Here is a 15,314-nt window from a genome sequence, read left to right as displayed (position 1 = left end):
TTTCAGTTACATATAAGTGAATTACGGAATCAAATTAAATTTCGTCCCAAAGAGAGATTATAGCGGTTCAGTCAGATTATCCAAATGTGTAAAACGTCGCTTGTTGGGATGTAATTGAAGGGGCCAGACCCGTTGTTTAATTACGTATAGTGCTGGGTAACGCTCACAATCAAATGCGTTGATTATTTGTTTAGATTCACGTTTTTATCGGAGGAAATACACTTCAATTGTATTTAACTTGCCACTGTTAACAGTTGTTAATTGATTGGTAAATGGAATCTGAAATATATAATAAACAATCAGCTTTTTGGCAAATATTTGTGCCATTAAAGAAAGGAAATGTCAGGGCAATTATTCTGAATTTTTTTTTTGTAAAAAGCTCAAAGATTGTTGCTTTTATCTGATAAATACATATCATGATTGATATGATCTACCGTTCTACTGCCAATATTGTTGTTATTCATATTTTGTATAATATCTTTAAATTTATTTTTTTCACGGCATCTGTGAATTTCACCTACCGATCTTCAAGTGCAGGCTAAATTAAATAAACAATGAAATTTGGACAAACTGCAATTTGCAATAACTGTATAGGTATATATAACAATAATGACCATCTAAATAGAATATTCCAGGCAATTATAAACATATTTGTTTGAATAATTATTTACTAAACATCGTTTAACTTAACACTTTGACAGCTAAGTATTTTATTTATTTCCAATCTCTGACAGCCGATCACGTCCCCTGTCCGTGACAGTTTTTTTTGTTAGAGACGCTGATCACGTACTGCGTACGTGTGTGAATTTCAATACTGTTTACTTTAAAACAACGGCCTGTAAGCGTGATCCGCGTCATGTCAAAGCTTAGATGAATGTTTTGGCTACACACACAAACGCACTTCAAATACTTGCGGTGTGTGGGGTGCGGGAAACAAAGGATCGCACGAGCCGGGTCGACACTCGACTCTCGCGCGCCAGTTGCCTAAGCGATCGAGACGTGTGACAATTTTTGGCGCGAAATGACTTCGCGACGACGATTTCGTCTGGATTCGGAAAGAGAAACTAGAGATATTATTGACATTTTGCAAAATGATGAGGATTCGGATATTGAGGAGAACACCACGATAATAGAAACAGAAGGTAAGCTATTGATTTACTTGTATTTTTGAAAGATCGTAATTGCTTTTGGTTTTGAATAAGTACCTACATGTTTTGTTTTTCAGAGGCAATAGACGAGTTTAGAGCCGGTCAAGAACAATTAGAAGTTAGTGATGAGGACATACCCGAGCAGGAACATACCAGAAGACATACCAAGCACCGATAAGGACAAGGGGGCGGTCAAGGATTAGAAGAACAGGTCTAGTCTTACTGCCCAGATTGCAACGTGCCCTTGTGTTATGACCCGTGCTTCAAAAAATACCACACCAGGAAAGACTACACGTCATAAAATTCGAAAAATGTTGATGTTAGTTTTTTTTTTTTTTGAAAACGTGCCTCATTCTAAGTTGATTTTATAATAAAAAAAATACAATTACACATGTTTTTATTATTTTATATAATAATATAAAATATCTTCAATACAATGAAAAAAAAATCACGGCCGCAACTATTATAGTTTTTTTTCTATGAAACTAACAAAATGGTCAAAAAGTGCCGGCGCGCCCAGAATGGTACGCTTATTATGTATGCGGCTAATTAGCATAAAATAAGCGCCACGTACGTCGGACGTGATCCGCTGTCAAAGTGTTAATCACCAGAAAAAAATATATAGACATAAATCATTTTCTTAGCCTTAATATGCCATTTTTGAAAGGTAATTATTTAGCACAAAAGTATCTTGTAGTTTTATCAATTTCGGGAAATTTGCTTCTGAAACATTAATACCATTTTTGGAAGTTACCTAGGATATTCATTTTGCGTATAATAAGAAAAACGTCTATAAATAAAAGTTAGGAAGTTTTTTTAGAAGCTATAAAATGTGGTTAAATGAGTGGATTATTGGATATTGAGTGGGTTTTTGTTACCTACATAGAAATTTTATAGCCCGTAGGTAAGAGTACCGCTTCACCTGTAACATTTATTTTAATGAATATAAGATTTTAACTAAAATTCTAAATCTTCATCTCTTTGTATCTTACGGTAATTCTTACGTGACGTATAATACGCGGTTAGAAAACGATGTATATACATCTCATAAGAAAAAGTTCACTCACGACTGACACATATTATTTAGCTGAAACCTTTACTAATTAGGTTCCTATATAAGCCCAAGTAACACCTAATATTATTTAAGACTTATAGCTGTGCCCCGCGGTTTTTCCCGCATTGCTTCGCTCCTGTTGGTCTTAGAGTGATATAGCCTTCCTCGATAAATGGGCTATCTAACACCGAAAGAATTTTTCAAATTGGACCTGACCTGTTCCTGAGATTATAGCGTTCAAACAAACTCTTCAGCTTTGTAATATTAGCACAGATATTAGTAAGTATACATGTAGATTACTTCTGCTATAATATTATCTTAGATAATTATTAACCACGCTAGCTTTCAGACCACGCTCAGTCTAATCATGTAACTATTGACATGCACTCGAGTGTTCATAATATTAAGATAGACCTAACCACGAAACTGATTATTCGAAACATAATCTTAATTTAGGTGGTTTAGCTTCAGGTCAATATAGGAGTGGAGAATTATGGTTTAGATAATATCAATATTATTAGAGAGATCGTTTAGCAAGTAACCATGCAAGAAGCTTAGTGAGCCGCAATTAGGTTCATTGTATGTCTGACTTGCGGTTATGATGCTATGAATATCTATACTAATATTTTTAAAGGTTTGCATGTTTGTAACGACTTGGCTCAAAAAGTACGTGACGGATTTGGATGATACTTTACAGTGATATAGGTCATACATCAGAATAACACATCAGCTATAGAAATAGGTATTTGATTTTGCGTGTTTGTCAATGGTTGAAACTGGAACGGCGCGGCACAAGGACTAATATTCACTTAAAGGTTAAATTGTCTGTTAGTAGAGGATTGTGGTTCAAACAGTTTTGATCATTTTATTATACTTTTAGGTTAGGTTATTCAAACTGTGTGATACTTTGAATATACATTTTTGGTACTAAATGTGTAAAAAATCGATAGTGCGTGCGAATTCGGTACCTAGTGGATTTTCGTTCAAATATCTTAGTTATTTTATTATACGTTTGTGCAAAGTTATTGCAATTATTACGGTAGCTCTGTAAGTATTTCCTTCTTAATTAGTAGATATAGGTACGTTCCTTCCAGATTTCTCAAGCGATGGTTCAGATGTTTAGTTCAAAATAGTTATTGCATAGTTGGTAACATAATATATCTGGTGATCTTCTTTATTTGGCAAATCAGTAATTAATAATTATATTCTCAGTCAATTCACAGTAAAAATCTTTATGTTATGAATAACAATTTTGTTCCAGGTGTCACCCCTATTAAAAATAACAATCAAAAACAAAGGAATGGCAATCAAATTTTATTTCATCGTTATTTAAACTTATAAGGGCTGATTTTTCAATCGTTGGTTAAAATTTATTCATCGAATAACGTATTAAACTACCATTTCAAAAATGTATTCTAATTGTCCGTATTTGACAGTTCACAGGTGACATTTTAAAATGTTCGTGTAATACTTTATTGGACGGATAAATTTTAACCAAGGATTGAAAAATCAGCCCTAAAACAAATTAAAATTACTCATAGAACAATGCAAATGTTCTGCACAAAAACAAAGCCTTCGAGCTATTCTATACTAAGTAGGTACTTACAAAAGGATAGATTTTAATACAGTTTATTTAGTTTTATTTAGGTACTTAAATATTTCTTCGAGACTGATCGCTTATCAGAAGTATTTACCACCAGTTCAAAAATGACGACACGAGGTTTATAATTCGAATAAATGTTAAATCCATTGCAAATAAAATCAGAATTGTAAACTTTTTAACACATACAGAAATCGCAGCCTGTGGCAGTAGCGTCTGCAAATACGCAAAGATGAGAAACGATAATTGAAAAAATGTTACAAGCAGTGAATCTTAACACGGACTTAAAACAGCGACGGATAAATTAAAGGAATCCAACCGGGCCACGATTGTTTTTCTCTGCAGATCTTAGCCACCGATAGCTGAGATAAAGCATGTTCTGACCGAACTTTATGTCTCCTTGTTGGTATGTGTGTATTCTGTGTAGGTAGCACTCGCGTGTTCGGTTTTATCGTGTAATTTTAATTACCTTCTGGCTTGATTGCGATGCAATATACCTAATTATTCTGCTTAATTAGCTATAAAGAGTAAATTTAAACGTTTAATAAACATCTTCGTTTACGTCCCTATATATCTAGCCTCTCCGAAATAATTATTATTACCTCACGGCTGCATAAGCTTCATTATGCGAAACATTTATTTTTTTACGAAGATCGTTGTACACGTTCATAAACATAATCAAATAAATAACCGCGTGAATCACAGTAATTAAGTACAACATTACAATGTAACCGCTACTGTGCTGCAAACAGATGAAATTACCGTAAAATACGTTTGTTAAAGTTAAAGCAGGCGAACGCAAGCGTCCGACGATCACGCCAAATAAAAACAAAGGTTGATAATGCATCCTCTAATCCCTCGCCCGGTCCTTTAAAACGCAGCCACTTTCCCCGGGTCATTAAATTTCTTTTGATTTCCTATTCCACCCAACATCCTCCCTTCGAGTTAACACCCTGAGTAGTGAAAAATTGGAGCAAGCGTGTTATAAAAGGCGGGGTGTAGGTTCTGAACAATAATTCACAAAAAGCGCGCGCGTTTAATATCCTCGGCTGCCTGGACGGGACATAATCATCCACAAAACTAAATTTAATGCTAATAGCACTTTGTAAAATAAAACCTCCGCAGGGTTGGGCGCTTAGTGGCATTATTTAAAGTGATTTTAATTATGTTGAAAGCAGATGACACACTCTGCCCTCCTCTTCATTGTCGGACCGGTCGTCGGCTTGTTGACGTTTTTGGCCGTTAATTATCATCGTGCCTCCGAGCGAAGGTGTCGAATCTTTTAATGATCCTTATTACTGTTTATTTTATCCGGATAAGTCATGTGTCGTAATTTATTTCAGCGTTCCGCAATGTTTTGTGTTGATCGAAATTATTTTACGTTTGCATCATTGCTGCTTTATTGCCGAGGTAAACACCAAATATAGCAAGCGCATTACATTTATTCAGCAATTTCGCCTCAATGTAGACAAAATATCGGATAAAAAAAACTGGCCGTATAAAACTGTTGCATCTGGTATCCTTTTTCTGTAAAACGACGGAATACACACGTAACTTTATAAAGCGTTGTGTTATTTAGTTGTCTGTTGTGACATTACATTATGGCATCGCAAAAAGTGTGCTAACTGCTAATCGTATAAATACAAAATGTGTCGATGAAGCAGTACGCATTAGACATTGAATGGCTGCAACAAGGGTTTGATAAACGAATCAAATCCGCAATAGCGAGGGATGTAGCTAATAGCAGCGCACTCGTAACACTACACCGAGAGGTCCCATGCGTGTCTCTAAATCCGCCGAAGCCCATATATCACACGAAGGCAAACATTCCGGCTTTCTGTGTATATTGTTACGCACTGCGCCTCTGTAGACTCCCAACTGTTTGCTTGGCTAGCCGTTACAAAAGCGGAGTGATTTGCAAACATATCGTAGGTGCATGCATCTATTTCGTGTACGATAGAGGTGAACTAACTACGTAACTGATAGCGATTGTACTACATGCAGTTTCGGTTAGCTTTTGAATTATTTATGAACCTCTCTGTTTTAAAGTTCACAATTATTGCTTTTCGACGCGATATTGGATTCGATGCCAGGGTATTGACGAAGCGTCAGTTTTAGGATGCATAGTGGCGCTTTGATCGTAGTTGTTTGAAAACTATTTATTCAGTCTTTGTTGTTTTAACTAAACCTACAATATGTTCTGATGTAAAACGATTTAGTATAGATAGCATGTCTTAGAATAACATTACATGTAACAGCTGTACCTACTGTATTTAAAATTTCTAGTTCACATGTCTAGTCTTCACTTTATAAATTAATATAAAAAGGCAAAACAATATAAGCATCTTACTAACCTATTCTACTTATAAGTAAATTTCCTTTAAAAACTTAGTAGATTATTAAACACATTTCTGCTTGTGACTACTAAAACCCTACTTCATAAGTCTCTAATCACGTTTCCATCAAACAAATCCTAAAACACCTCAAAAAGCCCTCTCAAAGTCAATCTATTTTGATTGTCTTTTAAACTCGATACTCTAGTCTACCTCAAAGACTCGCACCGCAATATTTACCAAGTTTCTATAAACAAGGGATGACCTTAGACGACGTTGATCCTCAAACGTTGATAAATCACACGAATACAAACAAAGTTTGTTTGCGCTGTAAGCTCATACTATAAGCCCATAGAACTGTCTAAAAGTTATTTACTACTTAAAAAGAATAACGATTTTTAAGATGGCTTTAGAATAATTTGTGTGTAGTTCTGTCTACTGGTGATTATGGTAAATTAGTTATTGGTGGATTAAATTTTTTGTTTAAGTTAGGTAAGTACCTATAAGTTCGAACTATTTAATTATCCTGTTTATAATGTAAGTAGTTTAAAGTCATTATTCTGCCCCTGGAAAATATGTACTGTTTTATTTATTACTGATTCATATTTGTTATTAAGTATTTAAATGAATTTTTATCGCGAGCAACGTTGATAGGTACATACATTTCAAAAATTTTGCAATGCCTCTACATTTTCTTCTATCACGAAGTTATTACCTATAAATAGGTAGATACCTACAACTGTACACGTACCTTTTTAAAACAATAATTATTATTAGTCAAAATTTGATAGACAAACGCTAATCATAATTGAATCTATGTACAATGTGTGATACAAATTGTGATGTTCAAACAACAATACAAAAAATTTAAACAAAGTAACTGCGTTACCTAAAATATATTTACAAGTACTTAAAGCACTGTATAATAATCCATATTACACATTTGTCTTCAACACAATAAAAATGGAACTGATCGATAAAATCACAAACTTAAATAACGATGTATCTATAAATATTGAATCGCAGAACCGCAGCCATAATTCACGTGTCCCATTATATAATTCAACTACAATAAAATCCAGAGATATGTCATAAAACTTTTTAATAGTATACATCTGCGTTCAATATCATACATCTGATGCGAAATGAGCTGCCGGTTCTTTATTATCAGTCACTTCATCAGGTCGGTACCTTTTTATGGTATACCGCCTCGCCTGTGTTCAGTGGTAAGGTAGGAAGGAAGTACTGGGTTCGATATCTATAGAGTTATTGAGTGAGAGGAAATAGGCCTCAGCATTTTCGGCAATAGAATGTATGAGAAAACTTACAAAGTAATAAAATCGATAAGAATTCACAACATTGCATATCTGACCGTTTAAAGTGGGTCAAGATCGAATCTAAGGAGTCGGTTTCCTACAAACAAACAGGTGAAACTAATGTAGGTAAGCGTGTTAAATAGAGGAAATAACTTTTTTTTATTATTAAATCTCTCTTAATCTAACCTGTATTATTTATAACCTGATTTAAAAACTATGATCTACCCAAATTGAATAGGTAAATCATAATCATATCACACTGAAATTTCATATAATCCAACCAAGCCAAAGCATACATTCCACAGACCCACAAAAGCATTCCAAAACTTTCGCGCCACGATAATTTTAATGAATTTCAAAACGAAGTTTGTCTATTTTTAAATTTCGTTCACATCTTAGTCGTTAGTCGCTCATTATTGTCGCGACAATGGGATGGTGCGGAGTTAGGCATTAGAAAGGCAGAATATTCACTAATGACATCCCGACGAGGTAAGGCCTGTGTGCACTGCGAAGAGATATATGCGCGAGTTAATCTGGCAATTAGAATAAAAAATATAAAAGTTTATTTTTCAAATACATGGTATATGACTATAGGTCTATAGGTAGGTACTCTTGAAATAGTGATAACTGGCGTCTCACAATTATATTATTAACATTATAATCTTATATTTATCTAGTAGGAAGAGGAAAAAAAACTTAATTGTCGTAAGACATAAAAATTGACACGGATTGCAAAACTGTTTTTACTGAGAAAAACTTCAAGAAATGAATAACAACATTTTGGGTGTGAATTGTACAAAAGAAAATTAAATAATCTAAGTAATTATATAGAAACCTAATCAAGTAGTAAATACTTACAATTATAGATATTATATACGTTTAAGTGTAGCCGATTAAAATATAACGCATAAAATAACAAGCCTTTTTCATTATCAAAAACACATTATATGAACAATTTGGTGACATAATAACGGGCGTTTACAATAACCTGCATAATAGGCTTAAGCACCTGACGAATAAAAGTTATCGCGAGATATTATCGCTTATCGAACCTCATTGATGGGATCACCGCCCTAATCGTTGAAGCATCACACATACCGAATACTCTTTGTTTATTTGAACGACAATTATTCTGCCTTTTGAAAACGCACCAAAAAATACTAATGAGTAAAATTAATTATGTAAAAACCTCAATGCTTCGTGTATTTAATGTTTCACACATTGTAACTATAAGAGGCAAAATCTACCTCGTTACGAGTTTTCGTTACTTTTAATAATTTTCATATAATTAAAATAAATGTTGTAGTATAATAGCTATGCATATTCAAAAGCACGGTATTAAAACTCTTTAGCGTAACTCTTTCTTATAATGAGGTAACTGTTTATTTAAATCGGGACATCTTTAACTATTTTATTATAATGGATACTTTACCAGATACATTAATTAGAGTTATATTTCATTTGTTTGTTGTTACGCGTTATAAGTTTTGTTGATGGAGGTATAAATTTAAAGATATAGCCGTTTGTGTTTAAAAAAAGTTGTTAATTTTTTAATATACCTATTTTTATTTTGAGAGGTTTTGGCTCATGTTTAGTGTGGAGATACCATTGGTTTAGGTTGTAAAACTACATTGTTACTAGGTACAATTTTATAATATTTTTAATAAGATAATTAAAAATAGGTAATCGGCCTTCTCTAGTGGTAGGTAGGTATACGGTAGGACTCTCACTTGTAATTCACCATCATAAAAATATAATTACTGTTATAAGTAAGTATTATCAAACAAAAATATCAGACGCGCGCGTAGGTACCTACCTACCTAAATAAAAAACAGATTACTAGAAATACATTATACAACTTACACAGCATTACTTAGGTAGGTAGGTACTTACTTACTTTATTAAAATTTTAATTTATATTGGAATAAATCATTATGCACAAATATGCATTACTTCTTTGTCTATACCATCTCTGCTAATTACACTATTGTGTAAAATAAAAACGCTCCTGTAGAATAAAATGTAACTTGATAAACGTAAAAGGAATATGCTTCAAATAGCTCTATATTTCGAATTACACAAGGCTAATTAAACCCTTTTCAAGAGCTCACATGTAATTAATAAGAATAGAAAGGAATATGACATAATATAAGCGTATAATAAGCCACCTGGATGCACTTATCCGTCCTTTGAGAACGCGTACCGCCATCTAGCGGCGAAACGCGACATCTGTTCGTGTCGGCAACCGGTGGGACGTGTTAAATGCAAAGACCGACAAAACCGCTTCTAGTCAATATTTACACAAAAATCCCATAATTTCAACCGCCATGCAAACAATAGATTTATAAGATAAACATAGAGTAAAATGACTGTAAATAGGATCGACAACATTTTAATATATGGCCTCGTGTTTACTTTGGACCAACTCGTCTCTGTTATGCCTACATGCGTTAATGCTGTACCGTGAAATTATTGTTTTTTGTCACTCCACAGATTAAATATGAATAAAGGACAAAGCGATGTGAACAATTTTTTTTAGTTTATCTGTGGGATTTGGCAATGCAGCTTTCAATGTTTCGGTAATTACCTGTGTATAAAAATACACGGCAAATATAGGTGTGTTTTTAGTTAACACTTTTAAATTATTAGCAAATGTTTTGATGTTTAAAGCGGTGATTGTAGTGGTAATGATTTTTGGTGTAACATCCTTTAATAAGTACCTATAGGCAATTAGCTAGGAATGTGTGTTTCATTAGAGCGATTATTAAAGTGAAATTGCCAGGAAATTTTATAAAACAATACAATTTAGGCAATAGGTAGGTATGGACGTTTTCGGCAACGGATGAATAAATCGAACTTGAAAATTATCATTTTAGTGCTATTTAGCATTATACATATACATATATTAATGTGTCAGTATTCTGGACATATTATGAAAGGTAACTATCAACTCAACTTAAAGAAAACAGTAATAGATACATGCATCTTACCAACTCTCACCTATGGATGTCAACTCTGGACCTATAATACTAAAATAAAAACAAAAATTACTAACTACCAAAAAGCTATGGAAAGGAGCATCCTAAAAATTAGAAAACTAGATAAAGTAAGGAGCGGGTATATAAGCAAAAAGACAAAGCTAATTGATGCTCTACACTTCAGTTTAAGACTTAAATGGCAATGGGCGGGTCATGTGGCAAGGTACAAAGACAAACGATGGACAGTAGAAGTAACAAGGTGGCAAGGACCACAAGGAAAACGACGGAAAGGACGACCCACGAAACGATGGACTGATGACATCATAAACATAGCAGGAAATGAGTGGATCCAATACGCTAGGGATAGGAACGAATGGTGCAGGTTGGAGGAGTCCGTTACCCAGACAGGGTTTCCTGTTCAGGAGGAATGAGTAGTTCTCCAGACTTAGTTTTATAATCATAATGTTGTAATTTTTTATGGGAAATAAAAGGCTTTATTTATTTATTTATTTATTTATTATTCTGGCAGGATTCTAACCTTTTTTAATTACTTACTGTTTTCCTTTGCTTATTATTGATTCATTTAAATTATTTTTTCAAATCCTCCTGTTCAATAAGAGATGCAGGGGGAGAGGTATTTTCTTAAAAAATAGGAATTCTTAAAACATCTTGCAAACATTCTTATGTATAATAAATAGTTTATAATTATGTAAGAGTAGGTAATTTTAGTCGACTAAAAAGTAAAAAGTGGCTTACTTAATTCATTTGACACATTCTGTTTTTTTTTTATAAAATTTAGTACTTAGGTAGGTACTGGTAACTTCTAGTAGGTACTAGGTAGGTAGGTACCTACACAACTGGCAAATCCTATCATATCCTTTTACCAACAAGTGCAACATTCCTCCAAATCCTCATGATTTTAAATATTTAATATCCAAGTGAAGCCAAACGGAATACGTATAGAATATTGTCAAAGGCCGCACCTGAATAAACCCATTCCCATCGCGTCAAAGCCGATTTTAACAGTTTGTGTTTACGGATTACCCTATTGACAAACAGACTTCAAAGCAGGTAATTTTGTATAGATATTAATGCTATTAGAGATAATATGGACGGATGTGGACAATCATTGGACGTCGTCATTTTTCCGATTCCATTCTGATGTGCTTGGATGGTTTGACTTTGATATTATATTAATTGTGGTAAGAAATTTGCCGTTTTTATATACCTACATAGGTAGTTTAGAAAAATACTTTTAATTTCCAATAAAAATGACACAATTTTAGTATTGTTCTAGGATTAACAGAGTAATGTTTATTGTCGGATTATGTAGGTATCTATAGTGGACAGAATTGTAAGTATAATATCTAATATTTTAATTAAATAAGAATAAAGTATCTCGTCCGAAATCATTACTCAAATCTGGCTTTTGACTCGGTATAGCATATTTAGCTCATTATAATATGTATTATTATATGTATGTATATTATTTCTCTAATGACTCCTTGTTCTTTGTCTTTTATTATTTTATATGTATTATTGTATATGTATTTATAATATGTATGTACATATATATATATATATTTTACATATGATATGTTTATTTTTTTTTTATGTATGTTTTTATTTTATAGTATTTAGTTTATAATCTTTATTAAATAATATTTTTATTATCTTTGTATAACATAATTATTTATTTATCTTTGCGTATACTTTCTACCAACCTACCTCCTATTTCTAGTTTATTATTTATCCTTCTATCAGTTGGTTGCCTGGAAGAGATCACTCTTGAGTGATAAGGCCGCCTTCTGTGCTGTTTTTCTTTTAGAATAAGTTTTGTTTGTATTGTATGTATTTTGGCAGCACAATAAAGAGTATAAATAAATAAATAAATAAAGTAAATATATCATTATATTTTCTTAGTTGCTAGTTATAATTTCATTAAGACTACACCAAAACGAACTTAAGAAAATTGGATCATGCTCGTAGTTGCATCAAGGCAGATGTCCCATCTATGAAATTCCAGATGCTAAATAAGTTTGTAAATGTTTGGATATAGAAGTTCCAGTGCTCTGTGACCGATTTATAAATTCTGTTTTTTTTTTTTTAATTATCAATAGGCAAAAGTTTGGCCACAATCCCGCCTGATGGGAAGCGGCGATGTGGCCTACTTGGTTGCAAGTCTGCCTAGAAAGAGCCTATTCACCCTAGCTTTGAAGACGTCCAAGTTGTATTGTTCAGGCAATATGGTGGTAGGGAGTGAATTCCATTGTTTAGCTGTTTTTTTTTGCACTGAAGAAACTTGACAACCTGAAAGGTCACGTTCGAAGGTTTTACCTTAAGACGCTACGTAGGTATAGTGGAGGCATCTAATAATAATTGTATTAGTTCTAATACTATGTAGAGAAAATGAAAGATATGAAACAGGCATGTTCTAATAATTTTGAGTCGTTAACGTTTTGTTAACTACAAAATTAAGTTTTATCAATCTTACTTAAAAATGCGAAACGATTACCTACAGTTTTTAAAATATTGATACTCAGATATACTCGTTAATAAATGAGTATAACATGTTATGTATGACATAATCTCAAATATATTTTTTTGAAGCGAAACATATACCTAGGTCAGTTATTCGAACGGCCGCGGCGCCCGGTCTAAAAACTATCCGATTCCTAAACTACGGACATCAAGCAAAGGTTGTAAATTTACATTTACGTTGTCACGTACATTTATTTAGGTATAAACAAAATTGTCCGTATTTATGCAAAATGGAACCACTCGACAAATTTGCTTTTTTTGGTTTCTTGAAGAATACTCATTTAAAAGTGGTCTAAATTCTTATACAAACAAGAACCACATGATTTTTACCTTGGAAACAAGGTATACTAAAAGCAGAAAGGAACCACCAGCAACAACGAATAATATATATGAAGCAAAACCGAACCACAGCACCACGGGACTGCTTTGTTCAAAGAAATAAACGATATTACTATCATGTCATTTTATACAAAACAGATCCGCACATACTTGGTACCATTATACATTACACATATTTCTATTAATAACAATTATTTTTAATACACAAAATGGAACCAGGTTTCAGTGGTATGGTTATGCGTAAAATAAATTCATAATTTAATTGTAATTTTTTATTGCAAAATAAAACCACAAGCATTCGGTTCTATCATGCATAAATAAATATTGTAAAACATCCTGAAACCCATCATCGCTATACGGTACCAAATGCCTTGACTTGTGCACAATGCTTCTCCTCTTTAAACAACGTATTTCATTACGTCTTAAATAGCTCAAAGTGCTAAACTCCAATTTTTAAAGTAGGTAAAACGTCGAACATCTGTCAATATAGGTGACATTCAGCGAAGTATTTCGAATACGTGACGGCCGTTTTTTTCTCCGCGAAGTAAGTTCTATTTTTTTGTTAAATACCCTTAAAATTAAATGTGAAAATGTTTAGTAATAAATAAGGAAGCAATTGGTAAGAAAAGCATTGGAGACGAAACCCGAAGATAATAATGAAGATACAACGGGTAAGTAGTTTTATTTAATGCATTTAAGTACTTATTGAATCTATGAGATGCAGGTACGCTCCACTTTTGATTCATTCCCGACTGTGGAGTGATTTTAAAAAGATAGTTCATTAATTAGTAAGTACAAGAGGAATCCTGTGTGGATTTACGTATTTTAACGACACTGTTGTTGTTCACGAAGGCGAGTCGAATTATTAAGAGTCATTTTGTTACGATTCATCTGTCATTATGAGACGAAACTACTAAACCCTGTTTTAAAAACAACTGTCGATGAATTAGCCCACGAAATTCAAAATTTTAACAAGTTTATTTTATTTTTTGCTAGGTTTGGTCACTGTTGCGTGTGATTTTTAGGGTTCCGTACCCCAAGGGTAAAACGAGACCCTATTACTAAGACTCCGCTGTCCGTCTGTCTGTCTGTCCCTCTGTCTCATGAACTGTGATAGTAAGACAGTCAAAATTTTAATAGATGATGTATTTCTGATGCCGCTGTAACAACAAATACTAAAAAAACAATAATAAAATAAATATTTAAGAGACTCCCATACAATAAACCGTGATTTTTTTGCCGTTTTTATAGATAATGGTACGGAACTCTTCGTTGCGCGAGTCCGACTCGCACTTAGCCAGTTTTTTGTACATGGCGCATGTATCTGCAACATACTTAGTCGTCTAGTAGGGAAACGGCTTTATAAGAACTAATAATATTTTGCTGTCGCCTTATATCTACATATAAAAGCCACGTGGCTTTATTGTTTTGATTTAAAGCTTTTTTCTTTTTATTACAGAAGATAACGAAGAACCTTATATGCCGATGCCTCTGGAGAAGCTTTCTTCACCTTCAAATTCGATATTCAGGCCATATTACATCTCATTCCACAATATGCACAGAGTTTTTATAACAATTTTATTAGTGATGATGCAATAGAAGACCATATAGATGGACTAGACACGGTGGATTTCGAAATCCAATTTGATGATAACGTCGAATAAACGTCCTCTATATGTATTATTTTATATATCTTTTTAATTAAAGCATTATTACGATATTATAAATACATTGTTTCATTTATATCATTAAAATCCCTGGGTTGTGATTCTTTTTTGTATAAGAGAAAACCTATCAATTGATAAATGTTAAAAGGAACCACATGCACATTTTCTTAATTATCTAGAAAGTTTAAGAATATTCAGAACAAATTTATATACTCATACTTAAATAAGTAATTTATCAATGAATTTAAATAAAATAAATATTAATTTTACTTCATCTAACAGAGCTGCAAATGTTTTTGTAAATCCTTTGATATCTCAGAAGTGCGTGTTTGCTGGGT

Source organism: Colias croceus, chromosome Z, assembly GCF_905220415.1.
Source record: "Colias croceus chromosome Z, ilColCroc2.1".
Lineage (NCBI taxonomy): Eukaryota > Metazoa > Arthropoda > Insecta > Lepidoptera > Pieridae > Colias > Colias croceus.
The sequence above is the reverse complement of the archived record's forward strand: the minus strand, read 5'-3'. Positions refer to the sequence as shown.